Genomic DNA, 21022 nt, shown 5'->3' with positions numbered 1-21022 from the left:
ACTGAGCCACCCAGGCGCCCTGTGGTGTTCTTTTTTCTTTCTTTCTTTCTTTTTTTTTTTTTTTGAAAAAGTTAAAAGATTTAGCGTCTCTGCTACAACCAAACCAACTATTTATAAGAACAAGATTTCTCAGTGCTTACACTGGATGAAAAGAAGGTAGGAAAATAATTGATGTTGAACCCTGTCTCATTTTAGCAATAGGTAATAATTTCTTATGGGTTCATTAACTAATTGGGCCTTATCCATCTCTTTAAGAGCTGAATTTCCCCTAAAAGTTATTTTTTTTATAAAAATTCTTATTTTGACACTGCATTATAAGAAACAATACAGAGCTCTCATATACTCTTTACCCAGTGTCTCCCAATGGTAACATTTTGTAACTATAGTACAGTATTACCAAAGGCTACTTTTTATGTTTAACATTTCATTTTCAATATAACTTCTGTTGTTTTTGAGCAGTCTGCACTGCCAATAGCTGTAATGATGGCATAATCTAAGTAAATTTTTAATACTTGGAAATTCATGGTTATAAGAAATTAAAATTTCATTTTATATGCTTTTCTGGCAGAGAAGTCTGATCAATAAAAGCTCTTCAAGCATAAAAACATACTACATTAGGATAAACTTCTATGCAGGAAGATGGGTAGAATTCATAAATTAGAGGGAAAAAAGGAATGATGAAAAATTTTCAAAAGTTAAAGAACATGTTCTTGCTTTTAAAAACAGGTGAGGGTTGGGGCGCCTGGGTGGCTCAGTTGGTTAAGCCTCCGTCTCAGGTCATGATCTCACGGTTAGTGAGTTCGAGCCCCGCATCGAGCTCTATGCTGACAGTTCAGAGCCTGGAGTCTGCTTCGGATTCTGTGTCTCCCTCTCTTTCTGCTCCTTCCCCTGCTCATGCTGTGTCTCTCTCTGTCTCTCTCAAAAATAAATAAACATTAAAAAAAAAAAAAAACAGTGAGGGTGGAAATAAAATTGATACATTATTTATTCATATTCTATCAGAAAAAGTTAAAAAGTGATGTAAAGGTTTTATTGGTAAAGCCTGTCTTAGTCAGCTTCCAGAAACTGAGAAGTGAGTAACTCTAAAGATAGTAATCAAGCCACTTGCAGTTCAGTGGTTCCCAAGTCTTTGCTTTCAACACAATTGAAAGAAGACCTACTAGATTTGCCAACTGTTAGGGGCTGAAGTGTGTATGTCCCCTGAAAATCCTATTTTGAAATCCTAACCCCCAGTACCTCAGAATATAACCTTACATATAATTTTTACAACACATTGGAATTATATATTTTACATCTATTTATGATGAAAAATGCTTGATGTCAAGTTAAAATGGAGTGAAGGAATATACCTACATTCATAACAGCATCATTCACAAGAGCTACGACGTGGAAGCAACCCAGGTGTCCCCCGATAGATGAAAGATAAGCAAATGTGGGATGTCCACACAATGGAATATTATTGAACTTTTAAAAAGGAAGGAAATTTTGACATATACTACAACGTGGCTAAACCCTGAGAACCTTATGACGAGTGAAATAAGCCAGTCACAAAGGGACAAATACTGTGCTCAGATCCATAGAGACAGAAAGTAGATTGACAGTTGCCATGAGCTGGGGGGCAGAAGGTTGGGGAGTTATTATTTGATGAGTACAAAATTGGAGTTCTGGAGATGGATAGAGATGGATGGAGATGGATGGTAGTGATGTCTGTACCATAATGTGAATGTACTTAATACCACTGAACTCGACACTGAGAAATGGTTAAGATGGTAAATATTATACATATTTTACCACAATAAAAACTTAAAAAAAAAAAAAAAAAAACCAAGTAAAGGAGCACAGAGTCTTTCATCTTTGGGGTGGGATACAAGAGCAGTAAAATCTGATAACAACCGCCACTCTTTATTTATCCATTCCTTTGTGTTTTTTTATTTAAAAAATTTTATGTTTATTCATTTTTGAAAAACAGAGAGAAACATAGCACAAGCAGGGGTGGGGCGGAGAGAGAGGGGGACACAGAGTCTGAAGCAGGCTCCAGGATGTCAGCACAGAGCCCAACGCGGGGCTTGAACTCACGAACGCAAGATCAAGACCTGAGCCACAGTCAGATGCTCAACCAACTGAGCCACCCAGGCACCCCTCTCTGTTCCTTTCTTAATGGATCTTTAGGCTGTTTCTAGTTTTTGCCGTTATAAACAATGCTACAGTGAGTATCCTTGTGAATATTTCCTACAGTCTATGTACAAGATTTTCTCTAGGGTGTCAGCTTGGGAGAGGAAGGGCTTCAAGAGGATGCCAACTGACCTGGAACATGGGCTTCTCTTCAACCTCCCTAGCTATTGGCAAGTTTCTCCCCAAAGTGATGATACCAGTTTATCCTCACACCAGCTGTGGATGAGTTTCCATTTACCCACGCGCTTTATAATTCTTAGTTTGGTCAGTCTTTTCAATTCTGTCACTCTGATAGATGAGTTGGTATCTTGTTGTTTAAACTTGCATCTCCCTGACTAAGGTTGAGAGACAGTGTGTCCTTCCCATGCGGCCATTCAGCTGACCTCTTCCGCCAAATGCCTGTCTGCATTCTTTGCCTACAGGTCTGTTGAACATTTAAAAGACAAATTTTGTTGGTGCTTAGAGAACCTGATTTCTTTCTAACCAGTTGTGCAGTATTGATTCCACAATAAATGAGGCTTCAGCTCTCCTTTTTCTTTCTGGCTGTGCTGAGTCCTGCTGTACTCATGGTTAAGGCTCTGGCAAAAACAAACAAACAAACAAACAAACAAACAACAACCCAGGTGCAAAATAAACTTACAAAAACGGCTCACTTTCTTCCTTTCTTCCCTCCTTCCTTTCCTCCTTCTTTCCTTCCTTTTTCTTCCTTCCTTTCTTTTTCTTCCTTTCTTCCTTTGTTTTTTCTTTCTCCTTTCCTTTCCTTTCCTTTCCTTTCCTTTCCTTTCCGTTCCTTTCCTTTCCTTTCCTTTCCTTTCCTTTTCTTTCTCTTTCTCTTTCTCTTTCTCTTTCTTGAGACAATTTGTTGTCTTGACCCAGTGTATCCAAGAGAGAAACTTGAAAAGTCAGTGGAAATGTTTCTTTGTACACAAGATGGTTACTTCTTTACTTGGGCGCTGGTGGAGGATCCATGAAGTAAGCTCAACGCAACCATGAAGCTTTCACTCTCATGTTTTATAAACTGTGACCTTGCCCGTGGGAAGCCCCCGTGCTACTTTTTGAGGGCATCTTCGCGGTTCTCTTCAGATACCTGCTTGGTGAGCTGTGGAAGCTGGAGGGCGCAGCAATGGAAAATTGCAAGGGCGGGGGTGGGAGGCGATTGTTTCCACAGCTAACCACCCTCGCCTGGGGCAGGCGGAAAAGGTTCCAACTCGTCCTACAGCCCACTGACCCATTAATTACAGTTTCCTCCTCTGCGAACAGGAAGACAGGAGAGTGAAGAGGAAGGTAGAAGGCGAAGCTTGAGAAGGAGAGAAAAGACCTGGAAACCCAAGGGCTCTCTCCATCCTCCCTCCCTCCTCCTGTAGTCCACCAGCTCCTCCCTCCTCTTTCCGTTTTTCTGGGAGCGGAGTGAAAGGGGTGAGAGGGTTTCCCAGGAAGGTTTGCAATTTCTCAGGTTAGCAGGAATGGGAGAAATGAGCCTCCTCTCCGCACCTGACATTGAGGCGAACTGTCCATCAGGAACATTCCTAGCGCAGGGCGGTGCAAGAGGACTCCCTAGGCCCCACAGTCAGCTTCTAACTTGGACTGTGGAGAATGTGTTCCCATGCCCCCCCCCCCCAACCCCAGGCGGGTGTGCAGTGGAGGGGAGCTACGTGGAGCCAGGGTGCGGGTGGGGCCTGCAGCTGGTGTCCTGCTTCACCGCACCGTTTCCAGTGCTGCAGGTCCCCAAGCCAAAGGGGACAGGCAAGGAAACACGTGATACCAGATGGGGGGTGCCAGGATGTGGTGGGTGCAGCGAGGACAGGAGCCCAGCCAAAGTCGCCACCCTTAGCAGGGGGGCGGAGGGAGGCTGGGGGAAGGCGACCAGGGCGACCAGCGCAGCTGCACCTGAACCCAGTCTTCACCGAGGCGGCGACGTGCAGCGCTGGGGAGCCAGGCTGAAGGCGCACGCACGGCGGAGCGGAGGGTTTGGGGAATCCGCACCAGCCAGGTCGCTTGAGGCAGAGTTGATGGACAGGAGGTGGGGCCATTGTAAGGGGTTTGCACCCCCTTCCCTTCTCAGTTGCTCATTCTGCGCCATTCTCTGGGCCAGCCTGGGAAGATGTCTAAGGTATCCACGCTGCTTGATCCAGGGCCGGGATCCCTCCCACCATTTCGCACAGAATTTATTTTTCTGTGCGTAGCAAGCTCCCGAACAGAAGCAGCCAGCACATTTCCCACTCTTACCCCAGGAGACAGTGGCCCCTAAAGAAAGTCAGGGCTTGGCCTTCTGCCCCTGCCCCCCCCCCCACCCCCCCCAGAGAGGAAGAAAACATTACATTACATTACATTACATTACATTACATTACATTACAAACATTACATTATAGAAGAAGAAAAACGGAGTCCCAGGAGGGTGAGCATTTTACTACAAGTAACTCAGGAGGGCCTCCCTAAACTGGGTCTAGCAGCCCAGGACGCTCCCCACCACGCCCGCCCGGTGCCCATCGTGGATGAAAGCTACCGCGCCGCTCCGTCCAGCAGGGGGCGATGTTGCTCTGGTTTTTACCCCCTCTAGTGGGGAGTGGGGATGAGGGGTGAGGGGTGGCGGGGGGGTGGGTAATCCGATTCAGTCCGCGCTTGACCACAAGCAAAACGGAAGCAGGTGCGAGTTCCCACCGGGTGCCCAGCCTCGTTCAACCTCCCCACATAGCCCCAGTCTTCCCCGGCTGTAGCTCCCCCCCCCCCCCCCGCCTTTCTCAAGATCCCCACTCTGACTCCCTAGTCCTTTTCCAGGCTCCTTAGAGCCCTATTTTTCTTCGGCAACGGGGATTAGTATTGGGAGGGGGTGGGGTGGGTGGAGGGTGGGTTTGCATTTTAACAGGGGATCAAATGACGAGTTAAAGATGGAATTTCTGGCCCAGTAGTGGGGGTGGGGGAGAGATTTCAGGTAGACTCTTAATTGCCCCCAATGTCTGAATAGCTACCATTAGTCTTAAGCCATCTGTGCAATGCCTTGTCCCTAGAAATAGCTAGAATGTCAACGCTTTAATGGTAGGTAGGAATCCCCACTTTGAGAACCCCTCTTGTTTGGGCCAGGCTGCGATTTCTCCCAATTCAACATCCCGAAGAGGGACCGACTGGAGATCGGAGATCCCGCGCGGTCCCGGGAGCCGGGAGGCCCGGCTGGGGCGTGACCTGGTCGCTGTCTGGGGCTCCCCAGGTGGGGACGGCTCGGCCGAGGTACGGAGGGAACGCGGGCAGAGGTCCCCAGGCTTGGTCCTCCGGACCCGGAGCCCCGAGAGGGGGCCCTAGGCCAGGGGCGGGGGCGGGGCCGTAGGAGAAGGGGAGCGTCGGGCAGGAAGCGGTTGGGGTCGGTCGGGGGCGGGGGGGGGGGGAGGGGGGAAGGGGCTCCAGGTTGTCCTTGGGGCAGGCGGAGCATCCGGTCTCCGGCCTCCCACCCACTCCGGGCTTGGAGGTAGCTGTTCTGGGATGGGTCCGGGCGGCGGGTGCAGGCTCGCGCGCCCCGGACTCGGGTTGGGTCTGCGAGAGGGGGGAAGTCTTGGAGCACTAAGGTGGGTGGTGACAGGAGCCGTGCCTCTCCGAGGTTCCCGGGACCTGTTCACCCATTTCATTCCGCGTTTGGTTTCAGTTTACTGGAGGGCCCGGCCCTGAGCTGGCCCTGGCGGTGCTTGGAGCCAGGGCCCCTCGGTCAAAATGCGTCATGCTGTCAGCCACTGACAAGTCTTTAGGCCCCGTCAGTTTCTTCTGCTGGCGTGAATCCTCGGTTTTGGTTATTCACGTGGATCCTGAGCTGATTAGACCCAGCAATGGGGGGGGTAGGGGGTGGGGAGCAGGGGTAAGGGGTGGACAGTGCTTCACTCAGACCTCTAAATCCCTCCCTGCCTCAGATGTACACAATCGGTATTTACCCTAAAAAAGTTTTGCTTTCTTTCTTAGACTAAAAATATTTTGGAAAATATAAAATGGAAAAGAAAGAGAAACATAATCACTCATGGTGTCAACAGTTGTTTTGGTATCATTTTTTTGTCCTTTTTTGTCCTGATCCTGTACTGATGTATTTTTTATTTTTTTTCCATCATTGTCATCATATTTCCTCTTCAGGTTTCCAGCCTGCTTTTTAAAATTCCTATATCATACACATTTCTTTGATAACAGGTGCATCATGAATCTCACCTGATATCAGCATAATATCCTGCTCATATTTTGCCCAGTCAGTCCCCAGTTAGCTGGACATGTAGGTCGTGCCTACTTTTTCATTATGACATAGTGATTTCTAAATAGTATGTAATTTTTAATATTTTTTCTTTTTTTTCTAAATAGTATACAATTTCAATTTTTACTTAATTACCTCAAGAGTTCTTAAAAGGTGTTAACAATTTTCTAAGTGGGTAGATTTTCCCCATTTGTTTTGCATTTTATTGCCCTCTAGTCTGAGAATGTGGTCCATGTTGAAGCTTTCTGAAATTTTTTCAGCTTTTGATTGATGGTTGATTTTGTCAATAACTTTAGGCATACTGTTGAATGAATGATTGAGCATGAAATTCTGTATATTAGATCAAGCTTAGTAAAATACATTATCCATTCCTACTCTGTCCTTTATTTTTATCTACTTGATCTGCTAATTTCTGAAAGAACTGTAATTTTTCAAACTATGTTTGTGGATTTACCATTTCCTTTTTATAGTTCTTTCTAACAGTTTGTGCCTTACATATTTTATTTATTAAGATGTTTTCCAGCTTCATTGAGGTGCAGTTGACATGTAACATTGTGTAAGTTCAAGGTGTACAATATAATGACTTAATATATGTATATATTGTGAAAATGATTATCACAATAAGGTCAGTTAACACATCCATCACCTCACATAATTACATTTTTTCCCCATGTGTGTGTGAGTTGAGAACATTTAAGATTTACTCTTAGCAACTTTCAAAGATACAATACAGTATTGTTAATTGTAGTCATCATGCTGTACATTACATCCCGAAAATGTGTTCATCTTATAACTGGACTTTGTACCCTTTGGCCATTGTATTTCCATGTTACGATGATAAACAAATTGGGACCATCTGAGTGCCTTAGTGGGTTTTGGTTGGGGTCGTTATCTTACGGGTTCATGAATTACTTCAGAGGCGCTTGGAATGCTCTCTTTCCCCACCTCCCCCCCCCCCCACCCCGCTGCCCCTCCTCCCTCTCAGAATAAGTAAACTTAAAAAAAGAACACATAAACAAATTGGCTTATATATATTTTTATGGATTTTGAATTATTTTCTCAGTCTGGATTTTTGGAAGGAAAGGGTGTTGAAAGCCAAACTGGGATTTGACAAATCCTGAGGATTTGACAAATGCACACTGTAGGCTGCCACAGTTGGCTTGCTTTACTAACTCCAGTCGGCAGCAGGTAAAAAAAAAAAAAACACCCAAAAACCCAGAAAACAAAAAGAACAACAAAACCAAAAGAAAAAAAGAACAAAGAACAAAAACAAAAGCAGGACATTATTATTTTTGAGGTAGGATATAGGATATTTTAAAAGATTTACTTTGATATTTATTGAAGTTGACTTTTTTCCCCCTGCAAGTCTGATAATCAGTTGAATTTTCTTTGCTGTGTGTGGATTGTTTGTTCGTGTCCTTTTGTGTTTCTGTTTTCTAACTTGTAACTTGAGGAGGTTAATCTCTTTCAAGTCGTACATTCTAAGAATTATGTTTATATTTATTTGACTGCCAAACACCTTATTGACAAAGAAAAAAATCCAGTGATCAAGCCAGATACCACAAATTCTCCCTGACTGCCTCCCACCCTGCTACCCCTGGACCTGAGCAGACCTTTCAGTGTAGCATACAAAGCAGGTAGGGGTACTGTGGAGCCTGAAGTTTACACAATTAAGGGGGAGGGTGCTTTTTAAGATTTTTTTTTAGAGTGGTGAGATTTTAGGGTAACTGGGCTGAAATATGGAGGAAAGTGATGCCCACTGAGATTACATGATTTTCCTGGTATTGATAACATTCCTGTTTCATTGTCCCTAAGGTAAAGGGAGTTTGGTGGAGAGGGAGGAGAAAGCAAGATGTGGGAAGCTGGAGGGGCACCTAGGTGGCTCAGTCAGTTGAAGCGTCAACTTCAGCTCAGGTCATGATCTCATGGTGTGTGAGTTTGAGCCCCGTGTAGTGTCGTACTCTGTGCTTGCTGACAGCTTGGAGCCTGGAGCCTGCTTCAGATTCTGTGTCTCCTTCTCTCTCTGCCCCTCCCCTGCTCACGCTCTCTCTCTCAAAAACAAAATAAACATTAAGAAAAAAAAAAAAAAAAAAAAAAAAGGTGTGGGAAGCTGAGTCTTATGGTTTTTTTCCAGGACTAAGAAGATGAGGAATAGCCCAGCCTGTCATACGCAAGTGGCCCCATCCATTTATCCTGTCCAAGTGATCAGTAGAGATGACCCTTCTTTCATTTCTGATATTAGTAATTAGTGTCTTCTCCCTTTCTTTCTTGGTTGGCCTGGCTAGCAATTTATTAATTTAATTGATCTTTCCTAAGAACCAGCTTTTAGCTTTATTGATTTGCTCTATTGTTTCCTTGTTTTCCATATCATTGACTTCTGCTCTCATTTTTATTTCTTTCCTTCTGCTCTGCTTTAGGCTTAAATTGCTTTTCTTTCTTTCATTTCTCAAGGTGGAAGCTTAGGTTATTGATTTTAGATCTTCCTTTCTTTTTAATATAGGCATTTAGTGCTGTAAATTTCCTTAGAGGCACTGCTTTGGCTGTATCCCACCCATTTTGATAAGTTGTATTTTCGTTTTTGCCTAGTTCAAAATATTTTTAAATTTCTCTTGAGACTGGTTCTTTGACGCATGTGTTATTAAGAAGTATGTTGTTTAGGGACTCCTGGGTAGCTCAGTTGGTTAAGCGTCCGATTCTTCGTTTTGGCTCAGGTCATCATCCCACGCTTCATGGGTTCGAGCCCTGTCAGCCCAAGAGCCTGCTTGGGATTCTCTTTCTCCCTCTCTTTCTGCTGCTACCCTGCTAGCACACATGTGCACACACACACTCTCTCTCTCAAAATAAATAAACTTAAAAAACTAGAAAAAGAAGTATGTTGTTTAATCTCCAAATATTTGGGGATTACCCAGATATCTTTCTGTTATTGATTTCTAGTTTAATTTCATTGTAGTCTGAGACCATACTTTGTATGGTTTCTATTCTTGTAAATTTGTTAAAGTATGTGTTATGGGCCAGAAGGTGGTCTGTTTTGGTAAATATTCCGTGTGAGCTTGGGAAGAATGTGTCTTCTGCTCTTGTTTGATGGAGTGTTCTATAAATGTCAACTAAATCAAGTTGGTTAAAAATGCTATTCAAGTCAATTAACTCATTACTGATTTTCTGCCTGCTGCTTAAAGAAGGGTGTTGAAATATCCAACAATTATAGTGGATTTGTCTCTTTCTCTTTGCAGTCAGGCCATTTTTTATCTCACATATTTTGACGCTCTGTTGTTAGGTGCATACACGAGGAATTGTTAAGTCCTCTTGGAGAACTGAGCTCTTCAACATGATGTAATGCCTCTTTTTAATCCTGATAATTTTCCTTGTTCTGAAGTCTCCCCCATCTGAAATTAAAATGACTACAAAATAAAGTGCTTTCTTTTGATAAGTATTAACATGATGCAGCTTTCCCCATCCTTTTGCAGCCCATAAAGGGCCTACTTTCCTTTAAAGTAGGCTCCGTGTATGGGGCACGGGGGTGACTCAGTCCATTAAGTGTCTGACTTTTGATTTCAGCTCAGGTAATGATCTCACAGTTTGTGGGACTGAGTTCTGCACTGGGCTCCGTGCTGAGTGTAGAGCCTGCTTGGGATTCTTTCTTTCTCTCTCTCTCTCTCTTTCTCTTTCTCTCAAAAGAAATAAATGAACATTTTTTTAAAAAAGAAGTAGGCTGCTTATAGACAACGTATGGTTGGGACTTGCTTTTTATACTCTGAAAATCTGTCTTTTGGTTGGTGTATTTAGACCATTCCCATTTGAAGTGATTATTGATGTGATGGGATAAATACCTATCATATTTGTAACTGTTTTTATTTTATTTTTGCCTCTGTGGCATCCATATAAATAGTTATTTCTCAGTGTTTTCCTGGCATGTGCCTGAACAACATCATGCCTACCTATGGGTGCAGCAGAATGTGCTTCCTCACAGCCATCCATAAGGAGGCAGGTCCAAAAATGTTCATGCAGCACGGCCTATGAAGTGAATTTTTGGAGAAAACCCAGTGTTCATCAATGGGGCAGTGGGAACTTAAATTATGGTTCACTGACCTCAAGGGATACCATCTAGCAGTTAAAAGCAAGTCAATATAGGGGCACCTGGGTGGCTCAGTTGGTTGAGTGTCCGACTTTGGCTCAGGTCATGATCTCACAGTTCATGAGGTCGAGCTCCGTATTGAGCTCGCTGCTGTCAACACAGAACCGGCTCTGGATCCTCTGTCCCTCTCTCTCTCTCTGCCCCTCCCCTACTTGCACTCTCTCAAAAATAAATAAATATTTTTTAAAAAATAAGCCAATAAATTTGTATGTCCTGGAATAAAACAAATTCTAACATCTATTAAATGACAAATGAGTTGCAGAACAATGTATACATTAGGACTCTTTTATATAAAAATTATGATGTGTGTGTGTATGTGTATAAATGCACAGAAAGTGCTGTGGTATTATGTCAACTAATGTGGTGACGGTGGATTTGGGAAACAAAGAATTATTAGTTACTAATGGCAAACTATTAGTTTTTCTGACAAAATTGTATTCGTAAGATTTGTATGAAGCTTTAAAAAATGAAAGGAGATTAAAAGTGCTTTTCCTCAGAAGGAGGTCACCTGACATAAGCAACTTTCTCTAACCTCAGATTTGCTGCTCATCGGAAGTAAGGGAATCATATCCATGGTGACCCCCTGCCAGAGATGCAGGAATAGAGAGGTTCCCAAGTGCTTGCTGATTCCAGTGCTGCCCTTTCCCCCATTCTCTAGGACTTTGGGCAAATTTATTAAAGGTGGACACTCTGTAGATCATACAGGGTGACCCCTGTCTACAGCACTCACCAGGGCAGAACTAGAATCTCCTAGGATTTGGGCTGGGAGTAGGGTGCTGGAACACCCTTATGGGAGGGCGAGGGAATCTGGTGAAAATGTGAAAGATCCACTCATGTGGACCCTGCACTTCTTGCCTCTGAGTCTCATGATCCTGCAGCCAAGCAGCTTTGGTGAGGTCACAGCACGGCTGTACTTCCTAGGCAGGCACCATGAGACAGGGATTATTGAGATGCCTTCCCCTTGAGGCCATGCAAAAGGCAGGGTCGCACCAAGGTGGTGACAATCTGTTGGTTACTTGCTAAGGATGATGGATGATTTACTATGTGATTTAGCTCACCAGTCCAATGGTATGTCAACTTAAATAGAAGGAACCAGGACGGTAGCACCCCACAGGCCTAAGGGCACAAGAGGATCCCCCCCATTTAATTTAAGACCTGAAGCCAGAAACCTCTGGTTCTGTTTCTTCTGAATTCCCCTCAGAAGGAGGAAACCACACAGAACCACTTACTGTAATTGTGCCCCCAAGGTAAGCAAGTTCATCTCATTTGGGAAAGTAAAGTGAGGGTCTCACCCTTCTTTCCTGGCCATCACCTTGGGTTTTATCACCATGGTTAATCAAGGTGAATTTCAGTAGTGTGTGACCTGCACATTAGTTCCCTGACATTTGGGGTCAAGGGTAGAAAGGTCTGTAGGTGAAAGAGACAATCCTCATGCTCTTAAAATTTCTCCCAGCAGAGTTGTGAAGTGGGTCGGTATTGTCATCTCAGGTTGGAAGACAAACCAGTCTGTCCCAAATGTCAGTGAGCTTGTTCTGACAGAAATGTCCTCGGAGAGGTACACCATATTGGACAAGAAGGCTCAACTTCAAGATGTCTGTGTTCCCCAGTTAATATTACAGATCAGTGTACTCTAAATGTGAACTAGACCTTCTTAACAAACCGATTATAAAAATTCATGGGAAAGTATAAAGGACCAACCAAAAAGGGCTAAGATAAGTTTGCTGAAGGGTAAGGGGAGAACCTACTTTTCCAAATATCAGGATTCATAAAATGTAGTAATTTTAATAGTAATAAAGAAGAAAGTAGAGGGCTTAGCAAAGATACATATGAAAATATTGGAGCTGGCTATACACATCAGTGGGTAAAAGATCTAGTCATGGGCTGTGACCATTGGCTTTCCATGGGAAAAATGTAAAATCTGACCTATATCTCCAACCATTTACAAAAGTATATCCCAGATGGACCCAGATGGAGTGGAGACGAAGTGTGAAAATAAATGCTTTAAAACTTTTGGGAAAAAAAAATTTATGACACAGGATAAGGGCAAGATTTCTTGATCAAGACCTTAAAAACACAAACCATAAAGGTCTGACAAAATATTGCCATATTAAATGTTTAAAAAAGAATGTGGTACAAAAACCAGTAAGTGCAAAGTTTAAGAACAGATCTCAGATTAAAAAAAGATACTTTCAGTGCATAGAAGCAGCATGATCCATAATGTATAAGACTATTACAAATTAAAAAGATAAAGGCAAATAACTCAATTAAAAATGAACAGCTCATGAACCAACCAATATCCATATAAAAAGACAGTAAGCCTTAAATGAGTAAGGGAAATGCAAATTAAAACAACTGATATTACTTTATACTCAGATTAGCAAAAATTAACAAGACTAATAATATCAAGCACGAGAAAATGGCCAATGAATTTTATGCAGTGATGATCGGAATGTGAATGGGTGCATCCACTTTGGAGACAATTTGGTGATATCTAGCAAAAATGAATGTACTCATCACCATTCCCACCCCCTGCTTTCCGAACTGCCCCCCCATGCCCCCGCCCTTCCACTTCTAGGTTCATCGTTCAGAGAAACTTTGAAGTATGAGTGCTCACAGAGGTAACAAGAACAGAAACTGGAAATTTGTAATAACAAAAATTGGAAACAACTTAAATATTGAATAATAAAGGAATGGATAAATAAATGTTGATAAATAACACAGTGAGCAAACCAGATTCACAGGCATCAACACAGATAAACCTCAAAAATATGCCATTTAATGAAATAAGAAAATATCTAAAGTGTACTCTCAACCTGACACCATTTATAAAAAAGAAAAACACATGGACCATAATGTTCTGTATTATTTTTTATTATCATTATTTATAAATACATACATATAAAATATAAGTATAAAAATGTAAAAACCTGACTAGAACCAGGTAGAATCCACAAACTTCAGGATGGGGATTACTTTGGCGGTGAGTGGTACTGGAGGATGGAATGGGAATGAAGTAAGTGTTACCATTTTATATCTTGAAATAAAAAACTGAAGAAAATTTGGGAAAATGTTAAATTGTATAAATCTGACAGTGGGTATCTGGGCATCTATTATAAGACTTCCGGTGCTTTTCTTTATATGTGAAGTATTTAATAATTTAAAACAAAAATTTAAAAACTCTGTCCTTTTTAGAAGGCTAATAGACTAATCATATAATGAGTATCTGCTGGGTTCTGGGCACTGTGTAAAGTACTTGAATCTCCAAGGAAACAGGCTTTGCGGCCTTTGTCAGAGGACAAACTTTAAGCTATTCAAAAATAGCCAGGCAAATCATCTGAGAAGGGGCTAACATCCAAAAATATAAAGAACTCACACAACTCAATAGTAAAAAAAAAAAACCCAAACAATCTTATTTAAAAATGGGCAGAGGGGGGCGCCTTGGTGGCTCGGTCGGTTAAGCGTCCGACTTCGGCTCAGGTCATGATCTCACGGTCCGTGAGTTCGAGCCCCGTGTCGGGCTCCATGCTGACTGCTCAGAGCCTGGAGCCTGTTTCAGGTTCTGTGTCTCCCTCTCTCTCTGCCCCTCCCCTGTTCATGCTCTGTCTCTGTCTCAAAAATAAACAAACGTTAAAAAAAAAAATTAAAAAATGGGCAGAGAAACTGAATAGACATTTTCCCAAAGAATACATTTGGATGGCCAATAATCACATGAAAAGGTGCTCAACATCACTAATAATTAGGGAAATGCAAATCAAAAACAATGAAATATCCCCTCATACTTGTTAGAATGGCTATCATCAAAAAGACAAAAGATAAAAATGCTAATGAGGATGTGGAGAAAAGGGAACCCTTATGTATTGTTGGTAGGAATGTAAATTGGTGAAGTCATTATGGGTAAACAATATAATGATTCCTCAGAAAAGTAAAAATAGAACTACCATAGGGGCGCCTGGGTGGCTCAGTTGGTTAAGCACCTGAGTCTCGATTTTGGCTCAAGTCATGATCTCAGGGTTGTGAGACTGAGCCTCCCCACCCCCGCCTCTATGCTGGGCATGGAGCCTGCTTGGGATTCTCTCTCCCTCTCTCTCTGCCCCTCTCCTGCTTGTGCTCTCTCTCTAAACAGTAATAATAAGAAGAACTACCAAATGATCCAGCAATCCCACTTCTGTGTGTATATATATTTACCAAAGGAAATGAAATCACTATCTCAAAATGGAATCTGCATCCCCACGTTCATTGCGGCATTGCTTACAATAGCCAAGATATGGAAACAACCTAAATGTCAATGGATGAATGGATATATATGTTACAATGAAATATTCAGCCACTTAAAAGAAGAAAATCATGCCATTGTGACAACATGGATGAACCTTAAAGGCATTATGCTAAGGGAAATAAGTCAAGTGGAGATAGACAAATACTGTAGGAGGGGTGAAATGGATTAGAGATATTCTACATATATATATATATATATATATATATATATATATACACACACATATATATACACGTATATACATGTATATACGTGTATATATATGTGTGTGTATATATAAAGTTTATTTATTTTGAGAGAGAAAGCGCAGATGCGAGTAGGGTAGGGGCAGAAGGAGGGAGAGAGACAATCCTAAGCAGGCTCCCTGCTGTCAGCACAGAGCCCGCCTCAGGGCTCAAACTTATAAACCATGAGATCGTGACCTGAACGGAAATCAAGAGTCAGAGGCTTAACCGACTGAGCCACCCATGTGCCCTGAGATGTTCTTTCTATATATTTATTCTCAAAAGGTATGAACCCATATATTAACAGGTACAAACTTCCAGTTGTAAGATAAATAAGTTCTGGGAGTATAATGTACACCATGGCAGCTATAGTTAACAATCCTGTATTGTATGTTTGAAAGTTGCTAAGAGAATAGAGCTTAAAAGTTCTCATCAACAGAAAACAATTTATAATTATGTGAGATGATGGGCGTTAACTAGACTTATGGTGATCATTTCATAATATACACAAATATCAAATCATTACATTGTACACCTGAAATTAATATAATGTTATATATCAATTATATCTCAAGAAAACTGGGGAAAAACAGCAGCCACGGTCACTTGGCTGGGAACACATAAGCGGCCCAGGTTTTCTGGATGCCAGCCTTTGCCCTAAACATGGAGCCTTCCTGTCTGTCGCTCGAACTCTGGATTCACCCTCCTCCAGCCTTACCTTTTCTCCTGAAACATTCTGTATTGCTGGGTTTACCTGATTTGAAAGCCAACTTAACTTTTTTTCTCTCAGATAACCCCAAAACTCAGACCTTTAAATCAGGTTACACACGTTTTCTCCCAAGTTTTTCTCCAAACTCCTAAGCTTGCACTTCCTCAAAATCTAGAGAAACAGCTTGGCTGTGCCTGGCAAGTGTGGGGGGTAGGTAAGGCGTTGGAGTCAAGCTGCCTGGGGTTGAATCCTAGCTCTCGGATTTAGTAAACACTGTGTGATTTTGATCATGCTGCAGAGCCTCTCTGGGCCTCAATTTCCTAAGAAGTTAAAAGGTTTGGTTACTAGACCACCCACCCTGTTAGCCTGTCAAGAAAGGAGGCGAGAAAGAACGTACTTCTCCGGGCACAGTGCTGGAGCCTGGGAGCAGAGGGGAGTCTTATTATCCTTATTTGTCTTGTGCTGAGGAAGCAGATGGGGTCTCGTGCTGTTGGGCACACTTAAGACACACAAGCTCTTTTACCACCCGGCCCATGCTGGGATGCCAGATGTGCTGGGCCCACTGCAGACGAGCCTTGAATACAGAAAGCAGGTGGAGGGAGGGATTGTTTTTAAGCCAGTGCAGACCCTCAAGTGGAACATCTTCCCTCCCAGGGCAAACCCCTTTAGAACCCTTGAAAAATTATGGTTTCACTTTTAGCAAGACCCTGCCACAGTGTGGGGAAGCCCCCCACAGTAACCAGTCCTCTCCAAAGCGGGGCGGGGGGGGGGGGGCAGTTCCTCTTGGAGGGGCTGTGTTTGTTTGGTGCCCCCTGCTAACTGCATTCTTGCCTTCCCGCTGCTTAATTCCTTGGCTCCATCCTGTCCTGCCTTCTTTATTCTTTTGCCTTTTCCAGCCCTGCTCCTCTCTCACTTTGGAGGGCTGGCGGAGCCTTGGCATTGCTGGCAGGTCCCGGATGGTCTGTCTGCCGCAGGCTTGGCGGGGATCCTCTCCCCAGCAGCCTCAGTGCAGTCTCGTGCTGTGTCTCCGCACAACTCCGCGTAACACTGTGCTTAGATTACTGCTTCTGAACAAGACCGCCGTGGTGTGCCCCCAGGCACGTGGCAGAAATGAACCAGGTACCCTATCTAGGGTTTTGAGTTCCTGCGGTGTGAACAGCATACGCTCTATACTTCAGCTCTACAGCACAGCAGGCATGTCTGTGTACCACAAGGGAAGATGTTCCTCTTGGGAAACACAGAATTTTAAAGTGCTACATTCTTCCAAGGCATGATCCACGAAAGAAAGAATTGATAAGCTGGATTTCATTAAAAGTAAACACTTCTGCTCTGCTGAGACAATGTCAAGAGAGAGTGGTAAGACAAGCCACGGTCTGGGAGAAATTATTTGCAAAAGATATATCTGATAAAAGGCTGTTCTCTGAAACATACAAGGCACTCCTAAAATGCAACAATAAGAAAACAAAGAACTCAATTAAAAAATGGTCCAAAATATCTTAGCTAACATCTCACCAACGAACATATACAGATGGCAAATAAGCATACAAAACAATACTCCAGGGGCACCTGGGTGGCTCAGTTGGTTAGGCGTCTGCCTCTTGATTTGGGCTCAGGTCATGATCCCATGGTTCATGGGTTCAAGTCCTGTGTCCGGCTCTGTGCTTGAGATTCTCTATCTCTCCCTCTCTCTCTTGCCCCTCCTGCACATGCTCTCTCTCTCTCTCTCAAAAACAAACAAACAAACAAACAAACTTAAAAAAAAAGAAACGTTATTCCATCTAATATGTCATCAGGGACATACGCATATTAAAATGACATATCACCCATACAGAGAAAGACAGATACCATATGTTTTCACTCTTATGTGGATCCTGAGAAACTTAACAGAAGACCGTGGGGGAGGGGAAGAGGAAAAAAAAAAAAAGAGAGAGGGAGGGAAGCAAACCATAAGAGACTCTTAAAAACTGAGAACAAACTGAGGGTTGATGGGGGTGGGAGGGAGGGGAGGGTGGGTGATGGGCATTGAGGAGGGCACCTGTTGGGAGGAACACTGGATGTTGTATGGAAACCAATTTGACAATAAATTTCATATTACAAAAAATAATAAAATGACATACCACCACACACCTACTAGAACTATCAAAAGCCAGAACGCTGACCATCCCAAATGCCAATGAGGATGTGGAATGACAGGAACTCTCAGCCATTGCTGGTGGGAATGCAAATGGCATGGCCACTTTGGAAGACAAGTTGACAGTTTCTCTTAAAACTAAACATACTCTCATGCCTTGGTATTTACCCAAAGGAGTTGAACACTCTTATCTTCACAAAGACCTACACAGATATTTATAGTAGCTTTATTCAGAATTGCCAAAACTTGGAAGCGACCACAATGTCTTTCGGTACGTGAACGGAGAAGTCGACTGTGGTACGTGTAGGCAATGGAATAGAATTCAGCACTAAAAAGAAACGAGCCGGGCACCTGGGTGACTCGGTCCGTTAAGCATCCAACTTCGGCTCAGGTCATGATCTCGCAGTTCATGGGTTCAATCCCCAGGTCAGGCTCTGTGCTGACAGCTCAGAGCCTGGAGCCTGCTGCAGATTCTGTGTCTGCCTGTCTCTCTTCCCCTCCCTCGCTTGCACTCTGTGTCTCTCTCAAAAATAGACAAACATTTAAAAAAAAGAACAACAACAACAAAAAGAAATGAGCTGTCAAGCCATGAAAAGACATGGAGGAACCTTAAATGCATGCTACTAAGTGAAGGAAGCCAATCTGGAAAGGCCACATACTGTGTGATTCCAATGATATAACATTCAAAAAAGGCAAAAACAATGGAGATGGTGAAAAGATGAATAGTTGCCAGGGGTTAGGGAGTGGGGAGAGACGAACAGGTGGAGCACAGAGAATTTGAGGGCAGCGAACTACTCTGTATGATGCTATAATGTGGATACATGTCATTATGCATTTGCCCAAGCCCATCAGAATGTACAAGAGTGAACCCTAATGTAAACTATATACTTGGGATGATGTGTCAATGTAAGTTCACCAGCTGTAACAAATGTACCACTCTGGTGGGGGATGTTGAAAACGGGGGAGGCTGTGCATGTGTGGGGGCAGGAGGTATATGGGAAATCCCTGTACCTTCCTTTCAATTTTGCTGTGAACTGAAAATCGCTGTAAAATATAAAGGTTTTTTTTTTTTTTTTTTTTTTTTTTTAAAAGTAACCGTCTTCCAATACAAAATTATCACACAATGCTGAAAAAGTATTTCCCAACCTATAAGCCGGTAGGGAAAATAAAGGTGATACTTGTTGTGGGTGAAAGTGTGGTACATGCTTGTGGCTATAAAATGTTTACACCCATGAGCTCAGTAATTCCAGTCTGGAACATTTCTCCAGTAGGTATAATCTTTGATTAGGTACAATAGGGTATGAACAAGATATTAAGTGTTAAAAACAATGGAAATGTTTACAAGGAACAGATAATTTAGGTAAATCATGATAATCCATTCAACACAATTTTAAACATTAAAATTACGAAGTATTGTAATTATGAACACTACGCAGGAACAAGGAACGTGCGGAGAGTATACTTTAAAAAAACATAACATGCAGCGAGATTACAACCATGTAAATAATATTTCAAAACCATTAGAAGAAAATGATCAAGATTCCCTTCCTTTGCTCCTTTTTTCTAGTTTCTAAATGTCCGCAATGTGTATGTGTTATTGCAGTTAGATGACTTTTACAAATGGAAAGCTTAAGAATAACTCGCTTCCCTTCTGGGGGGTGGTGTCAGGGCAAAGCCACACTCTGCCTCCGACACAACCTTCAGAGTTGGACTTTTTTCTTTTCAGGGGCCGGACTGAGCAGAGTGTATCAATCTTTGCCTGATACTGTCTGTGCCATTGATTCAGATGTTGTCTGATCATTCTCCAGTTGTTTGCTAGGTTTATATCTTTCTCCACAACCATTTTAAACATTTTTTAATTGTGACAAAATACATCTGACAGTAAGTTAACCATTTTAGCCATTTTTAAGTGTCCACTTTGGTGGCATTAAGTACATTCTCAATGCCGTGCCACCTTTGCCACCATCTGCCTCTGGAACTTTGTCATCTTCCTAAACTGAAACCCTGTCCCTATTAAATGCTAGCTCATTGCTACCCCCCTGCCCCTAAACCCTGGTATCCACTATTCTGCTTTCTGTTTCTGTGAATTTGATTACTCTAGGAACCTCACGTGGAATCATGCATTTGTCTTTTTTCCACAACCACTTAAAAAATGTTTTTTTAACATTTACTTATTATTGAGAGACAGAAAGAGACGGAGCATGAGCATGGGAGGGGCCAAGAGATGGGGAGACACAGACCCGAAGCAGGCTCCAGGCTCTGAGCTCTCAGCACAGAGCCCGACGTGGGGCTCGAACTCACAAACCGAAAGATCATGACCTGAGATGAAGTCGGACGCTTAAACGACTGAGCCACCCAGGCGCCCCCTCCAAAACCACTTTTAAAGCTTTTTGAGGAAAAGGACCAAATCCCTGATTTGTTTTCATTTTAGGCGTAATGTCTATTTGCTCATTTGTTTCACATGTATTGTGCTGGGCACGGGGTTAAGCAATGCTCAAGAAATACATGTGGTGTCCAAGACTGACAGTGTAGTGGGACAGAGATAATAGGGAAACCATGGGGAGAAGAAAGAACCACAGAGCGTGAGGAGTAGTGACTGAGAACCCTATGGGGTCTTCTGGAAAGTCTAAGTGTTTGTGGGATGAATGGGGGAATGATCTGGGAGGAAGGCTGAGGAGGAGCCCTGGGGTTCCAGGCAGAAAGAGGGGGCACAGAGCCTGAGGAGGGAAGGGCCTTCTGCGGGGTGTGTGTGTGTGTGTGTGTGCGCAGGGGGCCTATGGTAACTGTGTATTCTAGATGCAGTGGGGAGCTGTAGTGGGATCCCCTACATCTGAGAGGAGGAAGGGAATGCACAGCCGACATGCCAACACCTCTCTCTGGGCACTGAAGGCCATACTCTTTACCCACACGTCCTCCTGGGCCAGGTACCCTGAAAAGCCTTGTTCCTTAGACACCAGGATCAGTGCAGCCTCTCACACGGCTACAGGCGGCTAAATGGGCGCGGCTCATGCTCGGATCTACCATTTGGTTCCGTGTCTTTGTTCACAGCTGGGCAGCTCTGTGCACAGTGTCTGGCAAATGGCAGGAGGGTGATTGTTACCTCCAGTTTGTAGAAGTGGAAACTGAGGCTTGGGGGCAAGGAACCACCTGCCCAAGGTCAAG

Source organism: Panthera onca, chromosome A3 (assembly GCF_046562875.1).
Source record: "Panthera onca isolate mPanOnc1 chromosome A3, mPanOnc1 haplotype 2, whole genome shotgun sequence".
NCBI lineage: Eukaryota > Metazoa > Chordata > Mammalia > Carnivora > Felidae > Panthera > Panthera onca.
This window is presented reverse-complemented; position numbering follows the sequence as displayed.